Source organism: Pinus tabuliformis, chromosome 4_2, assembly GCF_031772625.1.
Source record: "Pinus tabuliformis cultivar Carrire ecotype Pingquan chromosome 4_2, CPIR1, whole genome shotgun sequence".
Classification (NCBI taxonomy): domain Eukaryota; kingdom Viridiplantae; phylum Streptophyta; class Pinopsida; order Pinales; family Pinaceae; genus Pinus; species Pinus tabuliformis.
The window spans coordinates 385,702,531-385,721,078 of NC_142304.1; positions in this window are offsets into that span (position 1 = coordinate 385,702,531).

The window sequence follows — 18,548 nt, forward strand, 5'->3', positions numbered from 1 at the left end:
GTTTTGAGTAGTTTCTTTCCCCTAGATAAATATTTGTGCATGTGATGTTTTTTCTTGCATTTTGATGTTATGTGTTCACGATTATGAATTAGATTCTGCAGATCAGTAGAGTAGCTTCGAGTCTTGTGATTTAGTAAATTTCATGAAAAGTTTCGAATTTACACATTAATTTCTACATGGTATCAGAGCAGGATTCACAGTAGAGAAGATGTTTCGAAGTTGTCCTTGCAGGAGGATGGATTTGTGGGATCAAATCTTCAGAGCTAGAAGAATTTCTTTTTATCGACTAAGACTTGAGTATGCCCTTGATAGAAGCTTGACTTATGTTTCTTGGAAGGACCACATGGAAGTAGTGTTGGAAGATAATGGGTTGAAGGAATTCATTGATATTGATATCCCGAAACCAACAACAACTGATACTCAGAATCTAGCAGAATGGAAGAAGTGTGTAGTCAAGATGAGGAGAATCATATGAGAGGGAGTATGAGATCATATTGTCTGAAATAACCATGGGAAAGAGACTTTATATGTAATGCAGCAAGCATTGACAGATCTATTACAAAATAGCAACGACCACAGGAAATTGGTGCTCAAGGATAAACTTCGAAGTATCAAGATGTAGAAGAATGACTCAATTCAATAGTATCGGATTAGGTTCACACAATGTCATGATGAACTTGCAAGAGTTGGTTTCACAGTCCTAGATGATGATTTGGTGATCCTATCCCTTTTAGGCCTTCCCAAGAGCTAGCACAACTATCAAGATTCGATGAATGGGAGGGCGAAACTACCAAATTGGGAATGCTTATGGTCTGATTTGGTACAGGAGGAAATAAGACAGAATACCAAAGATGGGACTTCATCCAAGGGCGAGGATGAAGAAAATTGTGCCTTGGATGGAAAGGAAAAGAATGGGAAATGGAAGAAATTTGAATCCAAACGAGAAACCAGTCAAGGGGGGAAGAAGAAAGACTTGTCTAGAATCAAGTGCTTTCACTGTCATGCATTTGGGCACTATGCCATGAAGTGTCTACACAAGAAGGAAATAAATAGGACCTCAGGAGGAGTAGCAAGTGAAGCTTTGGCTTTACAGTTTGAGCTTGACTTCACCCTCATTGCATGCATGGCAAGCATAGTGATGGGGAGTGTGTGATATCTGGATAGTGGTGCCTCATTCCACATGACAGGGAACAAAGAATTTTTCAGTGACTTGGAGGAGAAATATCTCTAGATACACATCGAGATGGGAGATGATGGAAGGTACAATGCGACCGGGATTGGTACAATAACCTTTTAGAGGGAGTTAGGCTCCCCTCTCAGGATCAAGGATGTGATGTTTGTACCGGGTCTAAAGAAAAATCCGATTTTCATCGCGGTGTTGGAAGACCATGGCTATGATGTGATATTCAACAAAGGGAAGGAATTCTTGAGACACATCGCCATGGGACAAGTAAGCAGATTAGGATTTGAGTGAAGAACCTCTACAATCTAGATGTGGAAGACTGTGTTGCATTGAGCACAAAGGTGGATAAGGTGCAAAGTTAAGATTTTGCCAAATTATGGCATAGAATACTTGGCCATTTGCATCATGGAGCTTTGAATATCATGCAGTAGATCACCACAGGTCTCCCCAAAGGAGCACTAGAGAATCATGATACATGCAAAGGGTGTACCTTGGGGAAGTACATAAAAGCCACCTTCAATGATTGGGGTAGCAAGGTGCATGCAGTCCTTGAAAGGATCCACTATGATGTCTATGTACCTTTCTTGACAGCCTCCACTGCCAAGCACATGTATTAGGTTATATTTGTAGATGATTTTTCATGAAAGTGTTGGATATTCTTCACGCAGAAGAAATACCATACATTCTGCATGTTTGTTGAATTTAAAGCACTTGTTGAGAAAGAAACTAGCAAGAAAGTGAAGTCTCTCAGGAGCAATAACGAAGGTGAATATGTGTCAAACCAGTTTAAAAAAAATTGTGCAAAGGAAGACATTCGATGAGAGTTGAAAACACCCCACAACCCACAACAGAATGGGGTGGCTAAGGAGAAGAATAGAAGTATTGTGGGAGCAGCAAGGGTGATGTTGCATGACCAAGGCCTACCACTACATTTGTGGACTGAATCATGCAACAAAGCGGTCTATTTTCATAATATGAGTCCTCATCGGATTCTTGGGATGAGTACACTAGAAGAAGCTTTTCAGGGAAGAAATCAGATGTGTCACACTTAAGGATATTTGGAGCATCAATATATTTCCATGTCTCCATGGAATCAAGGAAAAAGATAGAGTTGAAAACAAAGTTGGGGATATTTGTGGGGTACACAGAAACACTTCACAACTATCGTGTGTACTTGCCATCCCTCGAAATAATAGTTGTTTGAATGGATGTGAAGTTTGATGAGGAGAAGGAAATGAGGTGTTCTCTTGGGAGGGAGCTTTAGTTGCATTCAGATTAAGTGTTTTTGGCTCCAAAGGAAGAACTCTAGGAAGTTGTGGAGAATCCACAAGTAGAGGAGCAGAGAGTGGAGACAACCACTCAAGCAGAGACATCTAGAGAAGGAAGGAAACAAACCAGGGAAGCTGACAAATTATTGCATGATGTTAGAGAGAATGTGGGAGCACCCACTTCACAATGCAGGTAGAGGAGGTCACCGGATCAGTACACTAGCTACATGGATTTGATGACTGAGCTAGTAGAGATAAAACCATCCTCATTCGAAGAAGCAGTAGAGAAACCTATATGGGTTGGTGTCGTGGTAGAGGAATATGATTCCATTGTCAGAAACTGTGTTTTGGAAGTGGTCCCAAGACCAAAGGATAAATCAATGGTGGGTTCGAGATGGTTTTACAAGGTGAATCATGTAAAATATGAAGCATGGAGAAAAAGAAGGCCAGATTTGTGGCCAAGGGGTTCTCTCAATTCGAGGGAATTGACTATGAGGAGGCCTTTTCTCCAGTAGCAAGGTACTCTTCCATCAGATCAATTCTAGCACTAGCTACACATTTGGGATGGAAAATCCACCAGATGGATGTGAAAACAACATTCCTCAAGGGATTTATTGCGAAGGAGGTGAATATAGAGCAACCAGAAAGCTTCGAGACTTTTGATCGAGAGTCTCATGTGTTCAGACTCAAGCGAGCGTGTACAGTCTCAAGCAAGCACCCCATGCTTGGTACATTAGGATTGATAGTTATCTCACTAGTTTGGGCTTCACCAAAATTGAACCGGATGCAAATTTCTATCATGCTTTGGTAGAAGGTAAATTGTTGCTTATTTTATTATATGTTGATTTTTTGATTTTAACTGGTGATGAAAAACTAATCAGATCTTGAAAGGAGGACCTTGTAAGAGAGTTTGAAATGAAGTACATGGGTCTTATGCACTACTTCCTCAGATTAGAAGTATGGCAAGGAGAAGGGGAACTGTTTTCCTCTCAGGGAAAGTATGCCAATGAGATACTTCAAAAGTTCTGCATGTAGAATCACAAACCCATGGAGACACCTTTAGCAACCAACTAGAGGAAGGAGGATGCCACTTTAGGTGAGGAAGTGGATTCTATTGTTTACATGAAGTTGGTGGGTTCAATCATGTATCTTGTGAACACATGACCAAACATGTGCTATGTAGTCAACTAGTTGAGCCAAGCTATGGTTCGACCAACCAAATTATTTTGGAGGGCAGCTAAGCATGTTCTATGGTACCTCAGAGGCACTACTCAGTTTGGACTATGGTAAAGATAGGCCGAGGGTGTAAAGCTATGTGGCTTCACAAATGCATATTGGGTGGGGATTAAATTAGACTAGAAAAGCACATCAGGAGCAATTTCTAGTGTTAGGTCTGCAATTGTTTCTTGGTACATCGGGAAACAAAGATCTGTGGCACTTAGCTTAGAAAAAGTAGAATACATGGCTACCATTCAAGAAACATGTGAGGCAATCTGGATGAGAAAAATTATTGTTGGATTATTTGGTTAGATGATGGATCCAACTGTGATCTACTGTGATAATTAGAGTTTCATCAAGCTCTCTGAAAATCCTGTTTTTCACGATCGATCCAAGCATATAGATATTTGGTATCACCATCTATGAGATTGTGTGCATAGGCAGATAATGTTGTTGCAATACATTCCAACTGAAGAACAAGATGCATATATTTTTACAAAGGATTTGTCATGAGGAAGATGTGAGTTCCATAGAGGCGGGATCAGGGTGGCAGATAATCCCTTTCTTGATGAGAGAGAGTGTTGAAAATGTAGCAATAAAATCTCAGTTTGACCTTGCCATGGTCAAACTAGAGAAAATTTTAATTTCCACATCGGCGGAATCTTGGAGGTAGTTAATGAGGTGACATGGCACTTGTCACTCAGTTAAATTAGTTAATTCAAGTAGGGGAAGCTTGAGTTCATTTCAGTATGATTTATTACTAATTTATAGCAATCTATTTCAATTAATTTGAGTTATTATCAGTTAAAGTAGTTCCAACTGTTGGAGAAACTAGTGGAAGGTCAAGTTGTGCAGTGTAACTTCAATCAAACTCGGTGGTCATCCAATTAACTAATAAATCATCCCAAAATAATTGTTGCATGTAGAGAATCCAAGTTACCTAGTTGAGATGGAGATTCCAAGGCAGTGTACTATCCGTTGTAGACTAGTCCCATGTGTACAAGTGGTGCATGTAGTCAAATAATGGGCCTACATCAATTGCACAATCTAATTAAGGAATTTCCCTAAAAAATAGGGGCTAATTCCTCATGGAACAACACAAGTTAATAGGAGCTTAGGGGGTTGAAAATTGGCTAAGTATTGGCTAGGTTCAGTCAGTCAGGCAAAGAGATAGACTATACACTTGCAAGTTGTGCTCAGGCTTGAGCAAGCATTGTATTTCATCTCTATTCTTTGATTAATGCAATACAGATAGGAAGGTGTTTTGAGCAGTTGCGTTCCCCTAGATAAATATTTGTGCATGTGTGATGTTTCTTCTTGCATGTTGATGGTAATTGTTCTTAATTGTGAATTAGCTTCCATAGATGAGTAGAGTATCTTCGAGTCTTGTGATTTAGTAAATTTCATGATTAGTTTTGAATCTACATATTAATTTCTAAAATAGGGAAAACATAAGATCTTACGAGGGAAAATGTTATGCAATCATACTTTGGGATTCAACCATAACAAGGTTTGTAGAGTATCCAATAAGCTATGAGGGTTGAAACAGTTATGTGGGATTGGTTATGCATGCAAAGTAGAATAGGAATGAAGGTTGATCACATGTTTACAGTATTTTTCTTATTATAATTTCCAAAATTTTCAATAAATCAAAAAGTTTAAAATTTGGTTTTGCCTCAAGTTTCTCTTTGTAGAAGATCAAAATGTTGAAATAGGTGTTGTAGGCATCAGAATAGAACCATTTTAGCATCAAACAATTCTTAAATTTTGAGTTATTGAATATTATGAAAATGACTTTTCATGCCATCCAATGTTGCTGCATAAAAAAAATATGCCACAAACCCAGTTGAGATGGAGATTCCAAGGTAGTGTACTATCAATTGTAGACTAGTCAGTCAGGTAGAGAGATGGACTATACACTTGCAAGTTGTGCTAAGGCTTGAGCAAGCATTGTATTTCATACCTATTCTTTGATTAGTACAATACATATAGTAAGGGGTTTTGAGCAGTTTCTTTCCCGTAGATAAATCTTTGTGCATGCGTGATGTTTCTTCTTGCATATTAATGTTATCTGTTCTCGATTGAGAATTAACTTCCACATATCAATAGAGTATCTTTGAGTCTTCTGATTTAGTAAATTTCATGAGCAGTTTTGAATCTACACATTATTTCTACAATAGGGAAAACATAAGATCTTATGAAGGAAAATATTATGCAATCATACTATGGGATTCAACCATAACAAGGTTTGTAGAGTATCCAATAAGATATGAGGGCTTAAACAGTTATGTGGGATTGGTTATGCATGCAAAGTAGAATAGGAATGTAGGGTGATCACATGTTTACAATATTTTTCTTATAATAATTTCCAAAATTTTCAATAAATCAAAAAGTTTAAAATTTGGTTTTACCTCAAGTTTCTCTTTGTAGAAGATCAAAATGTTGAAATAGGAGTTGTAGGCATCGGGATAGAACCATTTTAGCATTGAACAATTCTTGAATTTTGAGTTATTGAAGGTTCTGAAAATGACTTTTCATGCCATCCAATTTTGCATAAAAAAAATATGCCACAAACCCATTTTTATGCCAAATTGAGTGCTTCAAAAGGGAAACAATGTATTTTTACCTTTTTGATCATATAACATCTTCAAAATTCCATTTTGATGAAGAAAATATGTTGCTATGAAAAAATGCTAAATCCTATCTTGATATATTTAAAGTGGCAAAAAGTAAAAATCTGCCTTAAAAAGCCTCTAAAAAACCCTAGAAATTGCACTCTTTTTTTTAATTATGCCTGTATCTTACTCAATTTACCATTCTCTAAGAAAACCTAGTGTCTCAAAAAAATTTATTTCTGCTCCAATTTCTTGCAATATTTGTGCCAAAACTACCCTGGAACAAGCTACTACAACCAAAAAATAGGTTGCTACAACAATAGCTGCAAAGAATGCAACTTTCCGTAGTTGTTGCACAAAATGTCAATTTCTTTTAATAGTTGTTTTCTCTAAGTCTAATTTGTTGATTTGAACTGTTTGATGTATGATGAAGTAGAAACCATGAAACATAATGCATAATGACTTCAAATTAATGTAATTTGCTTGGAAAAAGAAATGAAATCAAGAAGATTTGTAGTAGTGCTTCATCATGTTGTTGTTGAATGACAAAAAGATGAACATGTTGCTACAATAAACTAATATACTACTGCAAGTTGTTGTTGATTCCATAAAACCATATAGTCTTCATCAAAATAAAAATCCATGGTACAATTTTTACCATGCGAATGAATGTGCTGAATTCAAGCATGGAAAGAAATCATTGGATTACCAATCACTAATGAAAATCGTTAACCAATGTAAGAAAAATCATTGATAATGTAACTACGTGTCAAGTTACCTAAGTGCATCTTGACAGGGACGAATGAATGTGTTGGAGTCGAGCCACCAGGAAGATCTAGCAATCAATAAACATTGTTGTATTCTCATTGTGAGTCGGTGAGGAGGCTTTCCATTAATGAATGCAAGTTCCAAGGCCCTCAAAAGAATCTCTAATCTTGGTCCTAGATAAGGTGTTGGAGTTGATGGGACAAAATACGTTGGAAGGTGGGCCTTAAGGAATCCCACATCAGCCAACTTGAGCATAGAACTAGAAATGATTTGAAGAACCATAATAAAATATTGAAACCATCATGAAATTGTAGAACTTATTTTGAAGTTTGCTCTCCAGTTGCTTGGTTTTCAAACAAAGCTCATGTCCAATTGCGCCAGTAAACTAATTTTCACAATAGGACTTATTTTTTTTCTCTTTAATTTTTTTTAGATGTCCTACTCTGCTTTGAAAACAGAATTTTCCTTCAAGTTCAGGAATACTTCCAATGGAACGATGTGCGTAACGCGATGACAAATAAACTCATATGCAGGTTTGAAAGATACGCTTTGATATATACCAATATATGAGAGACCAAGTGCCTTGATTTAGATCATGTCAGAAAATAATGAAGAATTTAGTATTGGGATTCGATGACTGTCTTGAACCAAGATTCAATGTAGTCTTGTCTTCCTTGGCTTCTTACTATCATGCCATGCAAGTCTTCATAGATGTGATCCCCATTCATAGAATCTGGTGATAGGAATGTAAGAAACCTTTCAATCTTAGGTTCTAACAATTACTCTTCATCAATGGGCATCCATGATTCTTTGACCTTATCTAAATCTTCTTCTTCTGGTTGTTTTTATTCAATGACAGCTAGAGAATCATTTTACAATACCTCAATATTGTAAGTGGATTGAGGCATTTTATTATTGGGGATCTGAAATGGTTATGCATGTAGTTGAGTGGGAATGGATCTTTGGGGTGCTTGTGTGGGTGGCAATGGGAAAAGTTGAATCGAGGTTAACTGAAGGTGAAACTGATGTTGTGGTGGAGGTGAATGATATGGATAACATTGATATTGGTATTGAGGATAGTGAGGAAAAGGTTGAGAATATGGTAGATTTACCTCTGTAAGGCCCTTTCCAACCTTGTTGCCAAGATTGTTTTTAAGGTTGGGACTGAGATGGCCAAGGTTGCCAAGGCAAGGGAGTTTGTCAATTACTTTGAGATTGTTGTGGATAACCTTGAAATTGTGAATTAAGATCTTGCATCATATCGGGTTGATGAGGCTGCCACAATCTTCTTGGAGCTACATAAGAGGATTGTTTTGGTGTTTGATTTGCTCCATGGTAAACTGCCTTTAACCCTGGTAATTGTGGGGAATCTTTAGTAGAATGTGATCCTGCACATATTTCACAAATTTTAATGTTATCGAGTGGAAATTCATGCAAAACATGTTTCTTTCTACATTTAGGGAAAAATATAAATGAAGCAACATTCTCAACCTTTTGCTTGTTTTTCATTCTTAGCATATCAATTTGTTCATTTAAATTACCCATAATGTCTAGAAAATTGTTAAGTTCAATTTGACTTACCAATCCTGATGCCTACTTACTTACTCTTGCCATAACTAGAGCTTGAGGGGATCTTCCATACTTTTATTTTCCTCTTGATATGTTCTTGCACCGTTCACAAATTTCTTGAAATGATAATTGAGAGACATCTCCTTTTCCCATCAGGTTAAGAAGATCAATCCATTCATCCCTTATAGATTTTAGTAGGAGAGTTTTTAATGTGTCTAATTCTAAATCATGCAATTTAGATCTTTTGACATTATAAGTAAATCTCTCCACTAAATCTTCTAGGATTTCATCCTCTTTTTGGTTCATCTTAAAGACTTCATTTCTAAGGTCATGGTGTATGCAATAATCTTTATATTTTTCCAAAAATACTTTTTTCATATCATCCCATGTCCTTATAGAATTTGTTCCTAAACTCATGAACCATTTAAGAGCTCTATCATTCAATGTTGCTGGAAACAAATTCAATTTTTGAGTGTGTAATGAGTAGCCATAAGATCTACATAGTATTTCAAATTCGAAAAGAAAGGTTTATGGGTCTTCTGATCTCATACCTTTAAAGTTAGGAAGTATGGATGGAGGGATTTTCTTGAATGGGAAATCCAAAAGGATCTTCTTCATGGTCATCATTTCCATCCATTTATTCAACCCCTTTTTTTAACCTCTTCTTCTATCTGTAAAAATATGAATTCATGATGTGGAAGGTGATGTGGCTCTTATTACACAGTGGGGGTGGTAGGTGATTGAAGCATTTTTTTCTACTTCTTGGATGTACTAAAATGAGATTAAATGGATGCATCTAAGAATGAGATGTGATTGGAAGCTAATACCTATGTATACTTCCCCGACAACGACGCCAAAATGTTGGGTAATTTAATTTTTAGTTAAATTACTTGTGATTAAATTTTCAAACACGAGGTACGTGAACTTGTGAAGCATACTTGCACTATATTTGCTACAGAATTGACTTTCAATTAAAAAAATGAAAGTAGGAAAGATGAAAAAATGTAATAAAAATCTATCTATGACTAATTGCATGTTTTTTTTTTTAATCTATTCAAACGCAAGACTTGGAAATGAATTCAAAACAAACTTATTTTAAAGAAACGACTTCAAGATCTATTCTAACAATGGAAATCTCTATTCTAGTGAACTTGAAAGACAAGATTATTCTATGAACTTGAAAATCAAGATTACTCTATTTTGTTTTGAAAATAAATTTAATCTAATCAACTTGGAAAGGAAACTAAATCTATCAATTCACAAAAGTAAAGCTAATCTAAAGACTATAAATCTTGTAAATGGAAATCAAAGAGCATTCAAAACTTCAAAGAAAGCATTAGAGAATTACTAGTGTGCGCATCTTAATCTATTCAATGTTACAAATAAAGCAGGTAAAAAGCAAAAGCTATTTTGGAAAAACAATTCAAAGTAAACGTTTTTGAAGTTTTCAATTTAATATTGAGCGCTCAACCTATTGCAAACAAAAGGAAAGTAAGTAAATTGTGCTTGAAAATAGAGTAGTAAACATCTAACTATTCGAAAGCTAAATTGAAATGAATGCTCAAGGAAACGAAATTGAAAGAACAACTACATTATCTCATAACTCCACAGGGGGCCCTCCTGGTGAACATGAGAAATTATAAACTCGGAGCACTTGATTTAAATCATCAATCACATTCAGAATTGCACCATAACAGAGATTGCATTCACTTAAAAACAAAAAAAAACAAAAAAACAAAACAAAACAAAAAACAAAAACAAAGCAAAAACAAAAACAAAACAAACAAAAAAACAAACAAACAAACAAACAACATAAAAAAACAAAAACAAAAACAACAACAACAAAGTTTTTAATCTTTAAACAACAACGATAATTACAAGTTAAGATCATCATGGACAACTAATCCCTCTTGTCATCAAAGAGATTGCAATTTATAGAGCTTTGAAGAAATTAACAAACTCAAAATTCTATTGCTTGAGTTCTGGTCATGAGATCTCAGTAAATCAATTTGAAAATAAAATCAAATATATTTTGAAGGATTTTAGGATAAAATATCAGCCCAAATCTTATTAGAATGATTTCCTTGCCACGAATTTACTAAGGAATAGCCCGTGTCAATATTTTTGGTGATTGGGCATTGACTAACAAATTGGCAAACTGTTTTCCCATGTAATATGCAAAATAGGACTCCACATAACCTGGAAAATCTCCCAAATGGTAACGAACATGGGGAAACAACTTACAAGGAACCTAATTGGGCTTGTTCTGAAGAAAACCCATGTTTTCGGTTTTCAAAATTCATTTTCATTTTATAAAAAACGCATTTGAAGTTGGCTAGTAAAAATTATTGTGTATTTCCTTTGATCTAATGCTATAGGTCCACACATGTGAGCTGGGTGGAATTTGACCAACACAAATCCATATTGGAACCTTTAGAAATGACATCCATGTGCCAAATTTCCTTCTAGAGTCGTGCTACTACATTAACCATGGAGATGTACAGAAATTGACTGAGATGTAGAAACTTGAACTGGCCAAACTTTCATTAGTAAAACCATACAAAATTCTTCTTAATACATTAAAAATAAAAGAAATAATAATAATAAACCATGTAAACATGCATGAAAGAGTTTGGTGCATTTATGAAGAAATATGGTTAAGAATAATGACAATGGGTGAGTGGAATGATGCGAAAATGGATAGTCTGATCAACAAAATCATGACAAATTGGAGGCTCAACAATGTATAAGGATGATGGAAATATGATCAAAAATTTCAGGTGTATCCAAAGTATCGTTTGAGTTATGCGTCAAACAATTGTGCTACATGAGTGTCCTAGAATCGCTACAAGATTGTCCAGATTTGCTACAGGATTGTGATTGACTTAGAAAAAGGGTTTAGATCTTATGTTTTTAATAGAGGAACAAGAAGAGGGGTCGACCACACCTTCATCATCCATCCTCCACACCATTTTTCCTCTCTTCCACCCAAATATTCATCTTTTTCCATAAAAGAACTCCATTTTTACCACTATTTTCATTATTTTCACCACAACCAAAGCTTCTAATCCTTATCCATGAGTTTAACATAAATTATCAGAGTTTTTGGATGCATTGTATGAAGTTTATTGTGATCATAGAGGGGTCTATGTGACTGCTACAGGAAATAACCCAATCATGTAGCAATATGCACAAACCCTCTAGGACCATAGTCAAAAGCACTTGGAAGCACCAAAATGAAGAATTGACCATCGTGAAGCATTGATGGATCATCTCCTTGATCTTGGGTAGCCACAAAACTTCTATAGGGTTAATACAGGGTCACTGATCATCTCTAACAACAACAACAACTTGATCTACCATTAGCAAGACCTACAGTGACAACACTCAGACAAGCACATCTCAATAAAATGTGTACCAAATAAAAAATGAAAAAAGTCTCCAACCATAACTGAAGCATGGAGCAACTAGTATGGGAAATGTCACCTCAAACAGTCAGCAGATCAACCACCATTTCTAAAGCAGCATGTAGATATCAAGGCAACCAGAGAAAATCAGGTAGGCACAAGTATGCATTTTTCTTCACCTCTCCTCTTGAGCGTATTATGGTTAAAAAATTGTTGTCAATGCACAAGAGAGAAGGTTTTGTAGGTTGAAGGCGCTTAGAAGTCTCGACCACCCTCGAAAAATTAAGTGAAGTTAACTTCCTCCATCATACAACATGGGAAAAACATCAAAAAGGGAAGGGTGATAATTTCGAGGAGTGGGCCAATGCATTTAAGAAGTTACGAAGGTGGTATGTGGGGACCAAATCATACAATGTGTTGAACCCACCACCAAACCACAAAAGGAGTAAAGAGCGAGCTTGAGCCACATTTGTACCAAAAGTCTCATTCCAAGAATGGTAAGAGAGGCCCACTGCATTGTCAAGAGTTGAGATAGCCACCACCAATGGTCCCATAGGTTGCCATAGAGAAGCTCCAAGGATGAACACTGGCTGCTATAGGATTTGGATTCAGTGCTACTTGATACATAATAGGTGCTACAGGATTCTAACTAGCTCCTACAGGATTAGCCCAAGAGGTGGAAAATGGATCAATTTTGTGCAAATTTTCCTCCAAAACCCCAAAGCCATGAAGGAATCTCCAAGGGAGGGGTAAGTAGTAAATTTTCCTCACCTTCCATACACAAAAAGTTGGTCAATTGATCAAATAGAGGCATCCTGTAGAAAACCACTAAAAGTTATTTTTTTCAAAACCTTGATTTTCCTTAGGCAAGAATATGCTAGTAGAAGGGTAAAATTGTTTTTAATTTTGCATATAATATCCCTACCTCTTATCAACAAAAGAACATCATTCCTCTCATCTCTACTCTGAAACCCTCGAATTCCCAGAAATTGATAATTAACAGAGAATTCATTGAAATGTTTTTGAAGAAGTACAATAGGGAACATGGACAATGAGGCTTTCATGGAAACCCAAGCTCAAGATTTACTAGAGCATGGAGAGACCAAAAAAAATATTTTTATAGAAGAATATGGAGAGGAAGGAGAAGAAAAAAAAGAAAAAGAAATTGAAGGGAAGGAAGAGGAAAAACCAAAGATAGAAGTAGAAGCCTTTGGAGGAACATCTAGGCCTCAAAAGAGGAGGAGACAAGAATAACAAACAAGACATTCAGAAGAAAACACTAAACAAGAATTGGTTGCCACCTTGTCATCCTAAGTACACCAGTCAAGATCAAAGGAAGGTAGCCAAAAAAAGGTCCTCTGTATTTCAAAAGAAGGTGAAGCACTAGACTCAAGCAAGGGAAGCCTCAACCTCCCTCAACAACCCCTCAGTAATTGAGGAATCAACCATTTACCAAAAGGAAAAATGAGAGGGAAATAAGAAGAAAATTGAAGGAGTAACCTCCCTCCAAGCCAAGGGGAAGTAGCCCCAAGCCTCATAGAGAATTCTAGACACCAGGGGAGTCAAGACTAACAAGCTACAAGAGGATTTTTCCCTTCTACAAGAAGGCAGATAAGTGCTACATGATCAGAACAATTTGGTACATGATTGAGACAGTATGTTATGGGATGCTTTGTGTTTCTACATGATTGCATTTGAGGGTGTTTTGAGGGTTCCAGAGTTGACCAAATGGTGGAAAAAGGTATCAAGAGGTTGGGAAAGGATGTGGAAGACCTTGCCAAACCTAGCCCATCTTGCACAAGAGGAAAAAGACAAACTAATGGTCTCCAAAAAAACAGTGATTTTTCTATGTGCAAACAATTTTGGAAAAATGAGTGAAAATGGAATGAAGGTGTTAAGAGAGAAGGTGTGAATGTAAAGGAGATGATGTCACTTTGCCTTACAAACCAACATAGTTCACTTGCAAAGAGGAAAGTTATGTTTTTGTGCTTGAAATATTGTTAAACAAATGCATGAAAAGAACAACTATATTTTTGTGTTTGTCCTTGCAGAACCTACAACCACGCTTCTTAAGGGAAAGGATTGAGAAATGTACAAGAGAGAGGCCACCAGGGCCATGAATGAGGTACAGTTAAGTGACTAAATTGCTCGGAGAATGAGCAACACTTTCAGTAGGGGGTATGATGGACCTCTAAATTAAAATAAATTAAGGCCCATCTAACCATCCTTCAGCACACTAAACCTCTTTTTTTCATTTGATGACATGTTTTGAGCTATAATGTGTTCATTAGGAAGGTTTCGAGATAATTGCATATTATGTGCATACTATTATTTACTTTTGTAGAATATTGTGAGAATATTGGACAAATTCTGAAGATTTGGAAGATGAGACAATCTTGGGACTTGCTTCCTGCTATAGGATGGACCAATAAATGAATAAATATCATAAAATCATTGACAAATTCTAGAGCTCTAATGATTGAGAAAATCTAGGAATGTGCTCCCTAACATTTAATGAAGATTCATACTTTTGGGAACCAGGTCCACTTTTTAAGGGATTTTGGAGGGGAAAACTGCCTCTTTTTGAAGATGCTTCCCCATCAATTTGTATAAGTATCAGTTTGAATTTTCCTCTAGGGGCATGTATTTCTTAGTCTTGTTGTGGAGAAAACTTGTTATTTAGCAGCTCTATTTTCATTTCTAGTAGGGATGTACCTGGATTGACTCTATTAATGAAGTTTGGTGTCATTTTTAGCTTCTAAAGCTTGGTTTCCTTAATAGGACTCTGAATATCCTTAGACTTGTCCATCCCAGAAGCCTCAGAGCTCTATCATACAATTCTTTTTATATCTTTTTTGAATGTTTTTCATTCACATCTCCTATTCTTGTTTTTCATATTTCTGCATTTAGTATTCATGGTTCATTTGTTATAAGTTATATTGATTAAATGATTGAAATGAGTTGTTTTGCACGCTATTTATAAACTCACAAGCATGATGCATCTTTAGAAAAACTTTGCAAAGTCATCTCTAAGATTGAGCTACTTGGATTGGTTTACTAGTTCACAATTTGGAATTTCTTGAAGTATCTTGTAGCAAAATAGTAGTAATTTTCTGCTAAATTTTAGCACGGGTTAGTGAGCTCCTTTTGAGTTTATTCCACATGGATTGAAGCTTAAAAAAATTCAACTTAATAACAAATTTTACCCCACAACATTTGCACTTCATTAGCTTAGGTATTTGGGTACTTAGATCAGCGTACTAGTTCATTGCTCTGAAATTTCTAGTTTTAGTAGTAATTTTTTGTTATTTTTAGCACATGTTAACAAGGGTATTTTTGAGTGCTTCCACTTGGATTGGAGTCCTAAAACATCCTTATTAATAACAAAATTCACCCCATCTCATTTGCATTTGATTTGTTTGGTCATTTAGTGAGATAACTCAAACGACAAACTCGCTAGCAATCCTATAACAACTTGTACCAGTTTGTTTTCAAGTTCTTATTCACTTTAAATTCATGGTAGAAGTATATTTATATCCTGTGAATGCTTTGAGCCCACTTTGGTTGAGATGATACTTGGTTAGGTCGTCGTTTAGCTCTTACATTGCTTGCTTCTTGAATGTTGATTTCTGCAATTAGTCTAGATTTCCTTTTTGCAATTTACTTTAAGCAAAGTGTGCTTTCCTTCTTGCAAGAATAATCTAGGACTTTCCTTTCCTGCAAAATAGAATAGATTTCCTTTAATGTCATTTCCTTTCCAGTAAGATAGATTAGATTTGTTTGATTTTCATTGTGCTTTACATTTTTGCAAATAGAATTTTTTTTTTTGTCATTTACTAGACTGGCAAAAGTAGAATAGGTTTGCTTGTTGTTGGCAACTTACCTAGATCTTTGCTTATTTGAAGTTGTTTCATTGTCTTTTTTCACTTGCATCAAAGGGAGTCAAACTAGGAAGAGGAAGGTGTCCGTTGCACATATAGTGTCGACCCCTCTTAGGTTTGTACAAACCCTAGGTTGATAATTTAAGTTGGTAGCCTTGGGAGTTGCAACATTCTTGTTGCAATATTGAGGCTCATCACACTTGATACCATGGTGGTCAACAAGATAGGTCAACTTGAAAGGGGCACAACTTCAACATACAAGCTTCCATTGAGTTGATTTTCATGTCATTGGAAAGGTTTTGATATGTAGAATATGGTTAAGGGTTGCAAGTTATGCTCACAAAGTTTTGACCACCTCAAAATGCCTCTTAAAGGTGCCAAACTTCAATTTTCCAAATTGAAACTTGTCATTAGAATGGGTCCTGCAAGCCAATTCCTCCAACTTTTCCACCCAAAAGTTACCAAGATAGATGAAAAATTATATAATGATCCATTTCACATCAATCACCAAAACAAATTATGATTTTATATTCTCCATTTCATTTTTATTGATTCAAGATGATATTATGGGAGTTTTCAACTTCTAGGGCTCACTATGGGGTTCAAGGGGGTGGCCCATTTTGCACATTTTCCACTAATTTCCCATGGTATTAGTGATCAATCCCACTCTACAAAAAATATTCTAATGGAGATGGCAACACTCAATTGCTAGAAAAAAAATCTCCTTTTGCTGTCCATCCCTTTCTTTTGTTTTTCAAAATGAGTCAAAAGAGTCAACAAATCATATTTTATTGGCAACTAGCTTAGAAGGTGCACAGTGCATCCTAGCTTAGTGTGTAATTGTTCTTTGAATAGGTTTGAGGCCCAATCTGATGCCTTTGGAGGTTTGGCCAATTGAACTAGCTAGTTCCAATTCTGGTTTGGTTGGTTTTTAAAACATTCTGGTTTGCTTGGTTTTTAAAACATTGGGTACAAGACATATAGATTACATTCATTTTCAAGTATTAAAGGGAAACCTAACCATGGTTATTATTTTTTTTTCAAGGAAAAGCTCGAAAGGAAACTTGGAACACCTCATTTCATTTCGCAAATGCTACTTCCATCAGCATTTATTATAGCACCTAGCTAGGTAATTACAAGCACACAACATAGGTAATCAAGCTAGAGATTGACCCTTGAACTCCTGCATAGAACCCATGCAAAACACTCAACCATTTAAGCTAGCCCACCAAGTCACTGATGGTTGTTATTTTCTATATAAAATTATTCTATATATACTTTCATCAGCCATGGAAATTTCAACGTTATTGAACATGCATAGCATTTGAATTTGTGAATTGACATTTGAGTGGAAGTTTAAAGTTTTATCATCATCTTTGTCAAATTGCTCCTAATGGTGGAGATCATAAAAATCTTGAATTATGACTCATTGATCAATTCTTATAGATGAGTTAACTTTGTGTTTAGAAAGCCGAATTTAGCTCCCGTAGAGGGCCACCCACAAGATTAATCCTTTTAAAGAGGTCAGGTAGGGGTCCTGGACCCATAGTAAAGTCGTATAGAAGCACAACTGCATTACTAATGACATGAAAGTGAACCGAAATTTAAGAAAAATTGAAGTTTACTGGACACCATGAAATTTACGGTGAATAGATTTAGTTTTTTACGACCTTGAGGCACTTTAAAACCTATTAAAAACAAGGATGGCTGCGAAGCAGCTAGTCCCTGCACATAGTTCTTTTACAGGAGAGCCTAATTATTACAAGAACGAACAACAGATTTTCATAGTGCTTTCTTGGAACATGTTACAGTAATGATAGCTAAGAAAAAGAACAGATCATGGTTTGCAAGATAAAAGGTCAGGAACCGATTCTCTCAGAGGGCGCTGTTGACAAAACATGAAGCTCTTCGTGAACTCCGCAAGCACCATGCCATATTGAAACTCAATGGGACTTGATCGTGTTCTTCAGACTGATGTAGAGGTTAGACACATGATTTTCCTTTGCTTTAGCAACTCCAACGAATTCTAGTTCAATATGCACAAGTACCTATCTGTAACTATTAATCGTGGGAATATGCAAATACAACATTAACATACAAAATATTCTAGAATCTCCGCTTCACTTGTAATTAAATGAAGCAAAGCAAATTTCCATGACTTAGCTCATGCTTATATATAACTCCACAAACAAAATATTCTAGAATTTCCACTTCACTTGCAACTAAGTGAAGCAAAGCAAATTTCCAAACTGTACAGTTGTTATCTAAGGTCTAGGAATCGCATCTGACGTGGTTGTTAGAATATACTGACCGTTGACATAATTAAATTATGCTACTGCACATTGCACGCTTAAATTACACGTGAAGTCAGGCCATGATAAAGGAATATTAATCGCTGAATAAGATAGAGATTTCATTAAAAAAATCGAAGGGATTTCATTAAAAAACTGGAGTGTCGTGCGGCATGAGTAAATCGCAATAAAAGCTCAGATGGCCCGGCACCTCAAGGCGACAACAGGACAGGGAGCAACGTCAATCATGAAAGAGTTATATTCCTTAGAAGCGTCGTTTACCATATTGTTTTCTTATTCAATTTAGTGACAGGCATAACGTGGCAGCTGCCAGGAAACTATGAAATG